The 16,063-nt window shown below is 50.2% G+C and overlaps 1 long non-coding RNA gene across 1 annotated transcript in view; it reads left to right on the top strand.

Annotated features, from left to right (window-relative positions):
* LOC146058711 (uncharacterized) overlaps positions 1 to 15,594 on the top strand; it is a 104,340-nt gene extending 88,746 nt beyond the window's left edge. The window contains exon 3 of the long non-coding RNA XR_014469910.1: positions 14,966 to 15,594. This is a non-coding gene — a long non-coding RNA (uncharacterized LOC146058711). The remainder of the gene's footprint in view (positions 1 to 14,965) is intronic.
* The last annotated feature ends 469 nt before the right edge of the window (positions 15,595 to 16,063 follow it).

Genomic DNA, 16,063 nt, shown 5'->3' on the forward strand with positions numbered 1-16,063 from the left:
TCCTCCGGGTCGGCTGGTGGGCGGCGTGGAGCCGCATCGCGGCGCGCGTCCACGGGTGGGAGGGGGCCTAATGCTGCCTCAGCATCCCCGGCCCCGGCCCCTGCTAGGAGTCGGCGGGGGGGGTCCTGGGAGGGGTGAAGCTGCGTGGTCACAGAGGAGTGTGTCTCCTCAGTCTGATAGGGGCCTCATTCAGAGCTCCCAGCCTGCTGCTGGGGCTCGTAGGGCTACGCTTGCGCGCACGCCAGCCAGGGCGCGTGGAGGTGTGTAGGCACGGCGGTATCTGGGGTTAGCGAGGTATTCCCCACCGGGGTCCCCGAAGCCGTATAGGCCCACTTTGCTGGGCACTAGGTCCCGGCTTGCCGCAGGTGACGCTGCGGGTGGGGGACATAGGGGTTCTGGACATGCTCGGGGCAGAAGCTCCGCCCGCGGTGGTCGACATGGTCGAAGGACTGGTCGGGGCCCTGCGGCGGGATCTGCCGACATGGCCTTTGACCCCGAGGCCCTATCTGCTGCTTGGTCCTCGGTTGCTGGGGCTCTGGCTCCCCTGGTGCAGGCAGTGCCTCGGGACGCGGGGGGTGACGGTGCTAGTGGGAGGTCACCGGCTTCGGCCAGTAGGGGTGTCACCCGGGGTTGCTCCCAATTCATGCGGGCCATACAGAATATGGGCGACGCAGTAGCGGTGATGGGGGGGAGGTCTGCCCGTAACCCTGACACCGTCGAACCCACCCCACGGCGGGCCCATAGGTGGGGTCCCTCTCGCCGGGCCTCAGGCCACTCAGCCCCCATCCCGGACGAGTATGATACTGCCATGGAAGAGGATTTCCCTGACACTGACGATGTTGTCGGCGAGGAGGTCGACACGGCTGACGATGCCGACAAGGATGATGATACCTGGGCTGCTCAGCCAGAGTCAGCAGGTGAGGCCTTTGATGAGGAGGGGGCAGGGTCTGATTCTGAGGGGTCATCAGGTAGTTCCCAGGGCACCCGATCTACCTCTTCTTCCTCTTCTTTTGCCGGTGGGTCTGACCACGGCAGCGCGGCTAAGGCCCGCAAGCGGGCCGCTAAGTACGCTAAGAAGGCCGCGGGGCGCTTAGCGCAGGGGACAAAACGAAGGAAGAAGGCGGCCTTATCACGTAGGGAACGCAAGAAGCGTAACCTTCCCGGGGTGGTGCACTGCGACTACACGGCAGTGTTGAGGGGCCTTAGAGAGAGCTGTAGGGTTAAAATTCAAAAGGGGGATTTTGTGGATGTTTTTAGCCTGACGGAGGAGTCCAAGAAGGCGTTCAAAGAGGCCAAGGGTAAAGGGGGATAGGGGCGGAGGCATACCGCTCCTATGATAATTGGCTGGCAGGTTTCTGCGTATTCGCAGCCTGCTACCTGGAGGACAGGCCTGAGGAGCATATGAATGTCATAAGGTACATCCATATGGTCCATGACATGCACCTCAAATATGGTGGCGCTGCTTGGCGTACCTACGATGAGCAGTTCCGACGCAAGCAGGATTGCTTACACATATTGGACATGGGGTGTAAGGATGTGGAGGTGTGGATGAAAGTGGTAAGGGTCCATCTGAGTGCAGTGGAGGGTGTAGTGACAGCTGCTGCCGCGACCCCCACTAATGCACCCAGGGTTCTCCCGGGCACCCCGCAGGTGCAAGTCCTGCGCCTGGGGCCAGGCCTGCTGGGACAGGGCAGGCGAAGAGGAAATGTTATGCTTATAACAACTCCTCTTGCCAGCTGGGACAGAAATGCAGGTTTTAACATGTCTGCATTAATTGTTCCGGGAACCACCCAGCCTCCAGCTGCTTTCGGGGCGGGCGCCCCGGTAGAGGGGCGGGCGCAGGTTCCTCCTCCAAGGCGGGTCCCTCCGGGAACCCTCGATAGGGCTCATACCCCGGTTAGGGTCGAGGCGATGGCCGGCTGGCTTAGCCGATACCCGGATAGGGCGACTGCAGAGTTTTTGTTTCAGGGTTTTAGTCAGGGGTTCCAGTTGCCAGTTCAGGGCGTAGTTAGAGGGGGCTCCTTCAGAAACCTGCAGTCTGCTCGTTCACTCCCTGAAGTGTTAAGGGAAAAAGTGGACAAAGAGTTACAGTTGGGGCGTATGGCCGGCCCCTTTGATCAGCCCCCAGTAGATGGCTTGGTTATCTCCCTGGCAGGAGTCGTGCCCAAGAAGGTCCCTGGCAAATTCTGCCTAATTCAACATCTGTCTTACCCTGCGGGTTTCTCTGTCAATGACGCCATCCCAGAGGCATGTTGTTCAGTGGCCTATCAGTCATTTGACGATGCTCTGGCTATGGTTAGGTCATACGGTACAGGGGCCCTTATGGCTAAGATTGATGTTGAATCCGCGTTCTGGCTGCTTCCATTACACCCCAATGCTTTCAGGTTAATGGGCTTTCGCATAGGAGAGGAGTATTTCATCGACAAATGCTTGCTGATGGGGTGTTCGGTATCCTGTGCCTTTTTTGAGAGGTTCAGTACCTTTTTGCATTGGTGTGTGGAGCAGTCGTCAGGGGAGAGCGGGATTGCTCATTACCTTGACGACTTTCTGTGTGTGGGGCCGGCTGGGTCCACACGCTGTGCGGCCATCTTGGATAGCATCCGTTCTCTTTTCCATCAATTCGGGGTTCCGATTGCGGAGGAGAAAACGGAGGGCCCTGTCACGTGTCTCTACTTTCTTGGGATCCAGATCGACTCCGTGCAGGGGCTTTGCTCGCTTCCGCGGGATAAGGTCATGAAGCTTGGGGAGGCCATAGACGTTTGTCGCAGAGCCAGAAAAGTTCCATTGTGTCAGGCTCAGTCTTTGCTGAATTTCGCTTGTAAAGTTATCCCTATGGGCAGGTTGTTTTGTAGAAAGTTGGAACGTGCCACTGCTGGGGTGGCCAGAGCGCATCACCTAGTCCGCCTGTCGAGCGAGATCAGGTGAGACCTGGAGGTTTGGGCTGCATTCCTTTAGCATTTCAACGGTGTGCGGATCTGGTTGGCCCCGGTAGTGGACAACCTTTAGTTACAGCTGTTCACTGACGCCGCAGGTTCCACTGGCTTTGGTTGTTTTTTAGCGGGTAGCTGGTGTGTTGCTCCTTGGCCCCCTGGTTGGTTTGAGTCAGGCCTGACGCGAGACTTGCTGCTGCTGGAGTTATTCCCCATTATGGTCTCCATGGAGATCTGGGGACCTCGCCTGGCGAACAGGAGTCTGCTTTTCTGGTGTGATAATTTAGGGGCGGTTCACGCCATTAACAACCAGAGGGCCAAATCGCTTGTTGTGTTGCGCGAGTTAAATCACCTGTTTCTCCAATGTTTGCGCTTCAACATATTGTTCAGGGCGCGACACGTGCCCGGGGTCGAGAACGAGGTGGCTGATGTCCTTTCTCGCTTCCAGTGGCAACGCTTTCGGGAACTGGCCCCCGATGTTGACTCTGCGAGGGTTCCCTGCCCCTCTTCTGTTTGGCAGGTGATCGGGCTGGAATTGAGGGGTTAGCCGAGTCCTCCCTGGCGCCTGCTACCCTTAGGACATATCAGCAGGCCTGGACCGAGTGGGAGGAGTTCTCTGGAGGGGCCATGCGTGCAGGTAGGCGGGGGTACAAGCGCTTGTCGTCCTTCCTGTGGCATTTGTACAGCTCTGGCAGGTCCAGGGAAGTGGTATCCCGCTATTTAGCAGGGATTTCCTTTTTCTGTAGGCTTAAGGGCTATCCTGACTACACAAAAAGTTTCTTAGTTACCAGAGCAATGAAGGGCTGGTCCTGTGTTTCCCCAGTCCCCCCGGACGCCCGTCGTCCTATAGATGCTTCCATGCTCCCGGCCCTGATGGATGAGGTGGGTCGCTGCGCTGACTCAGTGTATGAGACCCTCTTATTCCGCCTGGCTTTTTCTTTGGCATTCTATGGGGCTTTCCGAGTATCTGAAATTGTGGCGCCGGCTAAGTCCAGGGAAGCGGTCCTTTTGTTGTCCGATGTGCGATTAGATTCTGGGACACTATGGGTACGGCTTAGGCGGTCCAAAACAGATCAGGCGGTTAGGGGTAGATGGGTATCATTAGTGCCCGTGAGTCCGGAGGGGGTCTGCCCGGTGGATCTTGCCTCGCAGTATGAGTTGGTGCGGCCGCCCCGTGGCTCTTGCATTATGACGAGTCCCCGGTGACTCTTTACCAGTTTCGCTGGATGTTGCGTCGCTGTTTGGCAGGAATGGGTCTCTCCCCTCGGGAGTTCGGTACCCATTCCTTTTGCATTGGGGCGGCCACATCTGCTGCTGTGGCCGGGCGATCTATTGGGGACATTAAGGCTTTAGGGAGGTGGCGCTCTGCTAGCTATAAGAAATATATTAGGCCTCACCTCCTGCCCTGAGCTCGCTGTGCTGTCTTGTTTGGATGCTGAATGATCCTTTGTTACCCCTACCCTTGTCCTTCCTACTCGGGGATTAGCTACGCTCTGCTGTTGGGTCAGCGTCCGGAGTTTTCTCGCTATTTGCCTGACCTGACGGACTGAATTGACCTTTAATTCGGCTATAGTCTTAATTAAGAGTCCCTCAGCTGGTCCAGTCGTTTTTTCTCCGGCCGAGTCTACCTTTCATTCCGCATCCCCATCCACGTATTGTTACCCTCAATTGTTTGTGACTCTTCCCTCTTGTATCCTGGTATGGCTTCAAAGCATGTCTCCAGCACCAATACGTGCCACAATCAGAATCTTACAAATTTTTTCTTTTTTGGCAGATCCTCTAGTCCAATAACATGTCCCTTCATATCAAAACAACCTTACTAATGGCTTCTTTTTTCTTCTCCTTTTTATAGGTGTGGGGTACGATAGGTTAAAGGTGTGGGTAGTGGGTCACTCCTTTATCTATTGGGCTGCTAGGTTGATTGCCTCTGGGGAGGGGCCTGAGTTTCCTTGCTCTCAATCCATTAGGTGGTTGGGTGTTAGGGGAATGACTTGGGGCGCCTTGAAGTCATTCCTTATCGTGAATGTTCGCACGTTCGGTGTGCCCGAAGTCCTGGTGCTTTATCTCGGTGGCAACGACCTTGGGAAAATGTCCCAATTGAGATTGCGGGCCCAGATCTTGAGTGATCTGGAGGCCATTTGTGCAGCCTGGCCACACTGTAGGTTAGTGTGGTCTTTTATTGTGCCTCGTATTTGTTGGAGAGGGGCCAGAGATGCTAAGGAGGTTGACGAGGCCAGACAGAAGCTTAATTCGGCTGTTGCCAGGTGGGTTTTAACGGCCGGCGGTGCTGTTATACCTCATACACGGTTTAGGTTCAAGTGCCGTCACCTGTTTAGGCCTGATGGGGTTCATTTAGTTCCATAGGGGCTGTTTATGTTTCTGGAGGATCTGCTTCTGGTTGTTGCTAGGGTGTCTTAGGCTGGTGGCGGGGCTGTACCCTGGGATCAGGGTTCATGCCTTGGCGGGAAAGAACGACAGGTTAATAGTTTCTTAGCCTTCATTACCCGTTTATGCAACGTATATAGATTGTTTTCAGTGCGCTCGCCTATTCATTGACTTAGGCCTTTCGCTCGATCTCCCGCTCGGGGGCAGCGAGACCACCTGGCTGGGTGGTAGTCAATGTAGTAGGTTGAGTGGATACCACTTGGTAAGGTAGTTTGAGTACGTATGCTGAGTTTGGGGGTGGAGTTTAGTTTAGTAGCCATTCTTTCTTGGCCACCATTTATTTAAATTAGTTTAATCAAATCAAAAACTAGCTTAAATATGTCTCCGAGTCTTTATTTCAGGTTTTATGTTAAGATAAGTTAAGTTAAGGTTTAACATGCTAGAGGAAAAAAACACATAAGATGCTAGGATGTTTAAAGAAAAATCATCAACTTTCTTCCATCTGGACAGCGGGATCAGGGGTCTAGGCTGCGGGGTCCAGGGATCCGGGCGACGAGGTCTGGGCGGTGGGGTCGGGAGTCCGGGCAGAGAGATCCAGGGATCCGGCAGAGGCCAGGCGGCGGGGGTTCAGGGGTCCGGACTGCGGGGATCCGGCAGAGGCGGCTGTGCACTTGTAGCGCTATTTGTTGGGCAGCGGGGCGGGAAGAGCTGCTAGATTTCAAAAGACTGTCTCGACTCTCTCAGCCAATCAGCGTCTGGCCAGTCTTTTCAAAATGCTTTCAAATTCTCCCGCCCCGCTGCCTGGCAAATAGCGCTACAAGTGCTCAGCTGCCGCTACAGGATCCCCGCTGCCCGGACCCCACCACCCGCTGCCCCCTCACACCAGAAAATGATCCAGGGACAATATTCCCAGGTAAGTCCCTGCATTTTCTGTTGTGAAAGTGGTATAAGTGAAGAAAGGGATAAAATGCTACCCAGTCGGCATCTAACTGTCATGTCACAGGCTTTGAAAAGTGACAGTTACATAGGGTGACCAACTCATCCCTTTAATCCGGGACACATATTAATTACACAGGTTCTGTGGCAGTTTAAAACCAGGTGAAATGGAGTCTTGAGGTGTGGCAGTTTAAAACCAGGTGAAAGACAGCCACAGAACCTGTGTAATTAAAATGTGTCCCGGATTAAAGGGATGAGTTGGTCACCCTGCAGTTACAAGTTATTTTTTTTGGTACTTTGGGCCTTATTCAGTCGCAAGCAGTGGCATAATATAAATCCCCCCCCACCCCTGCGAAAACAGTTCCCCCCAAGATGCAGAGAGAGAGAGGGGAAAGGGGAGGTTACAGAGGAGGGGGAGAGGTGGAGGTGAGGGGAAGAAGGGAGGGAGGGGGAAGAATGAGAGGGAAGGCTAGATAAGAGAGTGTAAAAGAAGAGATAAAACATGAGAGAGAGGGGGCTGGCAGAGTGAGAGAGTGCAAGACAGAAAACAAAAAAGACAGAGAGGGGATGTGTGTGTGTGTGTTTGTGTGTTACTGTGCCTCTTCCCCTCCTTCAGTATAAACTACTTGGTACATTCTGTGAAAAGAGTCGGACATTTCCCCAAGGCAGAACCCTGGTGGTCAACAAGAGGTAGGAGGGCAGATATGGTTGTGAATACTACCCACCTACCTCTGCATCTTCATCATGGGAAACAGTGATCTGTAACTCAACACGCCCAGAGTTATGTGCCTGCTCAGCCAGCTACAGAGAATGGGATGTTTGATCCATCCTCCAGCGAGGAAGAGTTGGACAAGTTACTGGAAGAGGAATGGCGGGATGTGCTGGTCGTATCTGATGGAGGAGCTCCTCCTAACTGGCCCCTGCATGCACTTGCTCAGGATCCCGGAGGCAAAGCTGTCCACTCCATCCTAAAAAGATGCACTAGCCCTAACTCATCAGTGACTCATTGGTGGATGGATTCCCATGAAGTTAGGTCCCACTTTGTTCTTGGGCACTTTAATCCCGAAAACCATGGGATTTGAGTCACCAGTCTCGGAGTTCATATCCCAGCCTTTTAAGTGCTTTATTCTGATTAGGGTGGCCAATCCCGGGATTTGGCCCCAAAATGTCCAGGATTTCAATCCTGGGATGGGAGTATCCAATCCCGGGATTTCGGGATTAGAATGCACATGTGCAGTCTAATGCCGGGCAGCGTCTGAGCACCCGCTCAGAACCCGACCCGGCGTGCGGCCTGCACAGCGTGATTTGGTCACACTGCACAGGCCACACCGATGCGCAGGCTTCACCACTGCGCCTCCGCCACCAGAACCCCACACCACCCAACCTCTCCCAGCTGCACATAAGCATCTCTGGCATCACACCGCCCCCTTCTTCTGCTGCCGCCTGCCCATCTCCACCGCTCCCCCAAGTAAGTCAATGTGGAGGACAGAGGGCAGTTTTCTTTTAGGGATTGGCTTCCCTTATTCTCAGTGGCGTAACTAGATACATGTTGACCCCATAGCAAAAGTTTGTAAGGGCCCCTATGTATCACCTAATGCTGAAAAATGTATACAGCACATTATACTTCGACAGGCAAAGTGGGCCCCTCTCAGTTCTTGGCCCCATAGCAGCTACACCCACCTTTAAAGTTAAATATCAGATAAATCTATGTAAACAATTGTATTTGTATTTCCTTGTTACCCAACATAACCTAACAGGGACATGATGATATAATGCAATTGTATTGGCATCTGTAGAATTGTGTCAGAATCGTGCAAGCTGCAATTTGAAACCAGAAACTCCCAGCAGACTTAGTAGCGATGATGTCAGTACATTTTATAAACCATGAATCTTGCATTTGTCAACATCTAAATGAGCTGAATATCTGGCAAGAAATATACACATTTACCGGAACACTATTGTTTTTTTCTACATTATTATAATAAATCACATTATAAGCAAGACAACGAGAGATGAACCATGCTAAGTGGAACAAGTTTAACCATGACTGGTTGCGGCGCTGTCAAGAAATGTCATTAATTGGTCAATGTTTTTAACATGTCATCGTTTAGCAGGATCCTGGGTTGGGAGTTGCCACCTGGATTACTCTGTTTGGGGGCATAACCTTATTGTGGAAGGTGTGGTCTAATTGTGGGAGGCGTGACCACCTGCCACAATTAGGTCACACCCCCAAAATGTTTAGGGGGGTGAAAACACACTTTAAAGTTAAGGGGGGGAGTGTTATTGTTGCCCCCCCTCAGCAGCAGCAGCAGCAGCAGCACACACCTACCTACAGCACGTGCTGTGCTGACAGCAGGCTCAGCATGTGCTCTCATGCTGTCAGTGAGATGCTCATGCTGAGCCTGCTGTCAGCACAGCACATGCTGCCTGGGAGAGACAGAAGGGGAAGGGGGGGGTTTACCAGGGCTCCCACTGGGCCCCTCCAGGAAGCCTGGGCCCGGGTACTTAGTATTCCCTCCCCTTCCCCCCACTCGGCGGCCCTGACTCTGTCATATATTTACATTCAGGTTACATCAAACTACTTACTACTTCCTTATGTGTTGTTTGGTGCTTCATTTTTATTAATGGACAGAGTTATAGCGTTTTATGATACAGCATAAATCTGCTGCAATCAAATTTGTCTACTTTATTCTTTCGAAGAGGTCCAGTTTGTGTTATCTTGGCCAATGTTGTGCAGAGAGGCTAGCAGATTGGAGTGTGTGGGGTGGTGGTGGTGTGTGTGTCTTAGAGTTGCTATGACGATGTGTTTCACTGATATACTACATAGCCAACACGGGGCCTAATTCAGACTTGCTTCCTAGGCAGCGTATATTTGCTAACAAAGACAGATATTGAGCGCTAAAATAACCCTGTGGGTTCCAGCTGCTAACTATGCGGGATAACCAATCCCTAAAGACAAAAAAAAAAAAACAACACTAACAGTAGCGCTGGGAACCGATAAGCTTAAATTTATTAACAATTAATAAATAATACTATATATGTAATCAAAATATACTGTATATAGCCAGCGTATATTTGCTGCCTAGTGAGCAAGTGAATGTTACCCCACCGATTTTTCCTCCTTTTGTGGATAAAAGTTAGTCTACAGATGGAACTGTGCCTGCCTATGCTGCTCCTGGCAATAGAATCGCCATCTGCCACCAACTCACGGAAGGGGGAGCGCACGCATGAGACTCTCGCACGCCCCGTTCCATTGGAGCCCTCCGCCACTCCCTTAAGCCCCAACCGGCTCCCCCCACTCCCTGCCTGTCCTCCTGAAGTGGAGACGGGCAGGGAAACCGCTCCTTGCCACCATACTGTGCCATGCTGGCAGGGACGCGTGTGAGATGCTCTCCAGGTGGAGCGCCTCTCCGCCAGCCTGTGCCAGCTCAGGAAATCTGGCGATTCCCTGAGCTGGCTGAGAGGTGCTCCATCTGTATACTAACTTTTATCCTGGACGGAGATGGCCGAAATGGGGGAGGGCGCATGCCCCAAGCAGTCATTGATACACCTGCATTCGCAGGGGTATGCCCAGTGTTTCTATGGACGTGCCTATTAAACACTGGGCGGCCCCCTATATCCCCCCCCCCCCATTGAGCATATGCCCCGGCGATTGTGAAACTTAAAGAAGATGTTCACCACCCCGGTTTGCACAAGTGCATATTCACGCATGCACTTGTGCAAACCCCCACAACCAGACCTGACCCCCCACAATCAGGTCTAAATCGCCACCACATTTCCACTGGGCAGTACATGGGATGGTCCCATGGAGGCTGGGAGGAGTTCCTGAAAATTCGTGAGTGACCCTGATGTTCTGGGAGTGTAACTAAAGGGCTGATTTATCATAACATTGTAAAACTAATAGCATATGATAACTGGTGCTCCATACAATCAGATCCTATCTGTTGTGTTTTAAAAATGACAGTTGGGAGCAGAGTGGCTGTAGCACCGTTTATAATAGACAACGAGTTTCATACACCATCGATGATCTCCGATAATCACTCCTGGGGTTTTTTCAAAGATCTGCGCATGTGCGTACACTGGCACCAGCACATAAACTGCAGTCTTGCCGTGAACACATTTTAAGTTGCGACGTGGGGGCAGAGATGGACCATTGGGGGAGGGGGGCGGGCCGCGACTGACTGTTTTGTGGGAGCAGTCCGGACAGTGCAGCGGGAGAACCGTGGAGGCCCAATATATACCAGGTGACAGCTGCTAAATTTTTGTGGGCACATTGCAGGGTGGGACCCGGAATTCGATAAAACTGCAACTAACTGAATCAGGTCTTAAATGTGGTTATTGAAATAAACAGATTGTTCTTCTGATAATGCATTAGTAAGTCTCTGCTCTGTAATCTTATATGTTTATATTATATATAGGATTTGGAATCGGATCATCAAGGCACTATGTTAGCAAGCCACCCCCATTTTTTTCAGGGGTGCTTGTGGCTTTAGGCTGCCCAGCTGGCGCTGTAGCACAATGTACATAAAGTAATGGTTCCAACTGGCAGTCACCTTAAGAACTTTACCCCCCACAGTACATAAGGACGGGTGAGAGCTAACAAGCCTGGAATAAATTTGGCTTTAATTTTATTTCTCACCTGTCATCTGCAAGGTGCCTCCCCCCAGTCCTGGTGCCCTAGGCTGCAGCCTAATCATCCTATTGGTTAATCAGGCGCTGCTTAGCAGCCAAAGGATCCCAACATATAAGAGAATGTGAAACCTGAAGATCTCACAGCACTCAATAAACACCAGCATCCCACACAAATAGCCAGTAGTGGGGAAACCTTGTCTCACAGGAGACTTGGTAGATAGTCACAGGGGGGTTTATTTATGAAGAGTCAGGTTGGAAAAAACTAATTTATGCCCAGTTTGCTCAGTAGTGTCAGGTTTTACAACCAGACTCTTTGTGAATACACCGCAGCGGGTGAGCCTGCGCTACTTACTGCCGCCGTTATATTGCACTGTGTGGGGCACAGTTAGAGAGGTAGCTGAGGGAGGAGATAATATGGTGCCGGGGAAATTCAGTGAATTTAGGTACAGTGTGCCCCTGGGAGGATTAACAATCAATGATCTCCAGTTTATCATTGATGGAATAAAAACCATTGACCGGAAATCATTGATTGTTTCACACATATGGTGGATATCCCTACTCTGTGACACAGCAGAACCATCACAGAAGGTGACATGCCTGAGCGGCATGATATGGGGCAGGGGAACCTGACTCTGTGCCATCAGTGGTAGAGAACCATCAAGCCATTGACCACTGGTGACAAACCATCAATGTTTGATGGCCATCCCCAGGGCTTAAAGTGGTCATGCAGAGGTGGGGCAACTCATTTTTCTATGACACTTAATTACCCCCCCCCCCCATTAGGCAGGGACAGAGATGGTGGTAGGGTTTTTGACATCCCCCTGCAAACTAGTATGTGTTTCTGTGAGAATTACTGTGCAGGGCCAATGTGGAGGTTAAAATGTTCCACCTCACCATTAGAGGTGGTGGAACTCAGTTCCACCCCGTTCCCCCTCACTTTAACACCTGGCCATCCCTAAGCAAATTTAGATTTCTCTGCCTACCTAAGCAGTGTGTCCTTCTTGTCCGGAGCACCCCCTATGCACACTTTTTATTTTGATTGTTTGAACACCAACGATCCTGCATTGTAAACTAGTTTTCATTGATACGTCTGACACGGAATAAGAGCTGCTGTTGTCTAATGACGTGTTGGAGCGGTCAGAGTTTTTCTTATTTTGAGAACGTTAGCCAGCAATTGGGAATTGCCGTGGTTACTGGAGTCGGATAGATCTCTGCAAGCTCCACCGATTCCAATTTTATCCTCAAGTCACTTTTCGAGATCCTCTTAATCAGCCGTAGCCCCTGATTGATGTCTGTGTCTTATTCCCGTTGCCCGTGTTGGTGAGCTCTCTGTTCTGCTATTTGTCATCGGGTTCTCAGTGTTTCTGAAACTGACATTCTTGCTTAGCTTGTTATTTTCTTTTTATGTAAGTCCATTTGGCTGGCTGGTATTGATTGAGACTCTAGACTATGAATAATCTACAGACACCTGTGCTATTCAGGGATACCAAGCCCGTGTTCATTGACAATGTCCAGGCTTGATTGTTCTAAAATCCACCCCAAAGGACACAAGCTGCACATCTGTCTGGTCCGGAGTGTTTTTAAAAAAAAAAAAAATCCAGTTTTTCATTCCAACCTGTAAGACAAACACTGAATTTAATCTCTGTGTAGAGTTCATGGAAAATATTCTATAGTGCAGTATACTGTAAGTATAGTTTGTTTATTGCTATATATTTGTTTATAGCAGGGCCGCCACTAGTAATGTTGGGGCCCGGGACTGACCATCAGCCCCCCCTCGCATGCCGGCACCCCCCCAATTACTATTACTTACCAGCGGTGGCGGCGGCGCAGCATCTTCTCCCTCCGGGACTCCGGGCTCGGCGCACTCACTGCACAGTGCAGCCTGCAGAGCACCGAGCCCCTCTGTATCCTAGGCTCGGCGCTCTGCAGGCTGCACTGTGTATTGTGCGTGCCTGGCCTCCGGGTGGGGGGATTTGTGCGGGTGCAGGGGGGAAGGGGGTGCCGTGCCACTGTGGGCAGCTGCCTGGGCCCCTCCAGAGGCCGGGGACCGGGACAGCTGTAACCCTGGCACCCCCCTGTCAGTGGCCCTGGTTTATAGTTCAACTTATTGAAATGAGCGATACATGTCCAGGTTGTCATTAATGAAATGAGCAATGCAGTAGAGGTGTAGCTGGATGACAATGTGTGTTTATGTGTATTTCATATGTGTCTGTAATTTTGGCTTAATGTTACCTGCTGCCCGGCCGAACACTTCCCCGGCACCGAGTCCGAGAACACATCCCCTCGCATGCCTCCACTAGCAGGAGACATTATTCGATAGTTGCCGACCATCGAATGATTTCTCCTGTCAGTCTGAACTGACTTCTATTTACGAGCGCTAGGATGAAGACGGGGCTTTCGGCTGACATCCTGTGATGTCAGCCGCCCGCCCTTTTGCAGGCATCGGCCCGCCCGCACACCCAGGGGAACGTTCATTGTTTTTATGGGCACACCCGTAAAACGCTAGTTATTCCCCTGGTCCAGTCCTGTGCCCGCCCCCCAGCCCTCCCTCCCCACAGCGAATTACACTTGCCAAAGCCGTTCGCTGTCGGAGTTTCACAAACTCCGACCATTGGGTCTGGGTCCGAATGCCACAATATATATTAGATATGATGAGAGTGTAACAAGCTGCATAGTGTGAAAACCAATATTGTAATGATGCCGTGGGTTCTAGCGAGTTATACTTAGTTTTTCCATGCGGAAAATTCAAATATGCGCTGAAATTAGAAAATCCTGCAGCCGCTGGGCTTCCCAATTTGGTTGAGGTAAAGGAAATGAGCCTTGGGTGGTTTCTATAGAAATCACTGCATTTTCCCCCGCTTCCTCAGAGCCAGTCTGATATTTCATAAAATCGTTATTTTTAGAAAAAAAAACAGCCTGACACCTCCTTCTTTTTTCAGCCTGTCGGGATCCGATATAAGTGTGTTAGTGTGTGTGTGTGTAAGTATGTGTATGTGTGTGTCTGAACCCCCCCCCCCCTGTGTGTGTGACCCATACCGCCAGGTGTGTCCAGAGGCAGCAGTAGAAACCTCACAGGAAACAGCAAACTTTTGGCGACTGGAGCACGAGCTCCGCCGGCGCCACCATAGCTATACCTCTGACTACTATTAGCGGTGAAAGTACAGGTTTGGGTCTTTTCTGGGACTCTTGATTATCAGAGCAGCTGTACTGCCTAGTGGGCAATGAGAAATAACCTGGAAAACCATTCCTAAATTGTTGCGAGTAAGAATGTTAAGTTTAGGGGGGATTCAGTATTGAATCCCGGCGGTCGGGATCCCGGCGTTCACAATCCCGACGCCGGAATCCCGACAGCCGAAATGCCGACAAGGGGGGGACGTGGATCGCCCCCCCTTGCGGGCTCGCTGCGCTCGCCACGCAGCGGGCCCAGTGCCTCGCTACGCTCGGCACGCTATTTTATTCTCCCTCCAGGGGTGTCGTGGACACGACAGGAGGGAGAAAGTGTCGGCATTTCGGCGGTCGGGATTCCGGCGTCGGGATTCTGAACACCGGGATCCCGACCGCCGGGATCTTAACTGCATCCCGTTTAGGGGCATTTACCACAATATTAATAAATGGGCCCCCAGGTGAAACCTCCTTTTTCCTTCTTGTATATTTTGAGAGAAATACATCATACAGTACCTAAGCCAAACTTCCAACATTGCCGGGTGGGCTTCTTTTGCATTCCCCCCTGAGCGTGAAAGAACTCATGGGTCCTAAACTGGGAAGTCTTTCTATTGCATAAACGCCGTAATGCTTGCGATGATTGGCGTGATGCATCACATTAAAAATGCAATCCGTCATACATACCGCGTCATACAATCCTACATGAATCAAACACAAAAACGAATCCAACTGCCAAAAATTCTAAAAACATTTAACCTATTTTAGTTTGTTTTATTGTTGTAGGTAAAGTTTTATGCAGAATAGTAAGAACTAGGGGGTCATTCAGGCCTAGGGGGGTCATTCAGGCCTGCTCACTGCTCTGCTAAATTGCAAAGCCCTGCGATCAGGTATAAGCTGCTGACTTTATTTTTATTTTTTAGGAGCTCTCAGGCCTGATTGCCAGGTGCCATCGGTAGTCCTGTAATACATGAAACACCCGCTTGACCTGTCCATAAATAGAAGACCATGGAATGACGTCCTGTTCAGCCTGGATTTATTTCCGCACATTTTATACCTCTTGGACAACGCGATCGAGAAGTTTTAGTGAGTTTAAAACTTTTCGCAGTAACAGTAAATTTGAACTGGAGATCCATCAGGAAATCAATTGGTATTAAGGAATTTGATCAGTTTTATGATCACACTTACTCCACTCTCCCGGGCTTGCTGCGGTTTACAGTAAAGGAACGTTGGCTGCTCATTTTTTTATTTTTAATACATTTTCAAACATTTCTGTGAGTCAGCAAAATATTGTAATTCCTTTAGACCCATCACCCTCCTTCTGCCAGTTACACATTTTCCGCATAAAGTTGGCAAATGAAGGAGGCGATCTATCACGCGGATTTTGTTGGCAGTGAATTACAATTGCTCTAATAAAGCATTTCCTCAGATGTACAGATTCAATATAACTAATTTTTATATTTGGCTTAATTCGTTTTACGGCAGAAAGAGGGTTTTTCTTTCTTTTCTTTTTTTTTTTTGCGGATCTTTGGGAGATGCATTTAAATTTCAAACTGACGTGGTGCAGTGATAGCGTCGCTCACATTTGTTATATAAATTCAAATAAAAAATTTTGTGTAAATAAAGATTATGTTTCCTAAATAAAATTTACAGGTCATTAAGATAAATGAAAATGTTTGATTGGCAATTTGAGACCTATTTTGACAATTTCACTTGGCACTGCATTGTACCAAACTCACTAAACTAAACGTTACTAATCTGGGAGTTATCTAAAGTATGTTCTAGATAAGGTGCTAAATAAATAAGGAGTAGAATCTCATCTTCAATATAACTCCCATCTTAGTAAATTTACCCCGTAGTCTTTATATGAACCAGATCCATGGAAATAACACCATATGCAAATCTTACATACCTTCTCTCTCAGCAGGTGTGGGAGACTCCTGATTTGTTGTGTAATATCCAGCACGTCAGGAAAAGTGGGAGGATCTCCCACATCCTGCACCCTTCCGGTATTTAGATGA

The sequence above is a fragment of the Crinia signifera genome, chromosome 2 (assembly GCF_055691185.1).
Source record: "Crinia signifera chromosome 2, ASM5569118v1, whole genome shotgun sequence".
NCBI classification, from domain to species: domain Eukaryota; kingdom Metazoa; phylum Chordata; class Amphibia; order Anura; family Myobatrachidae; genus Crinia; species Crinia signifera.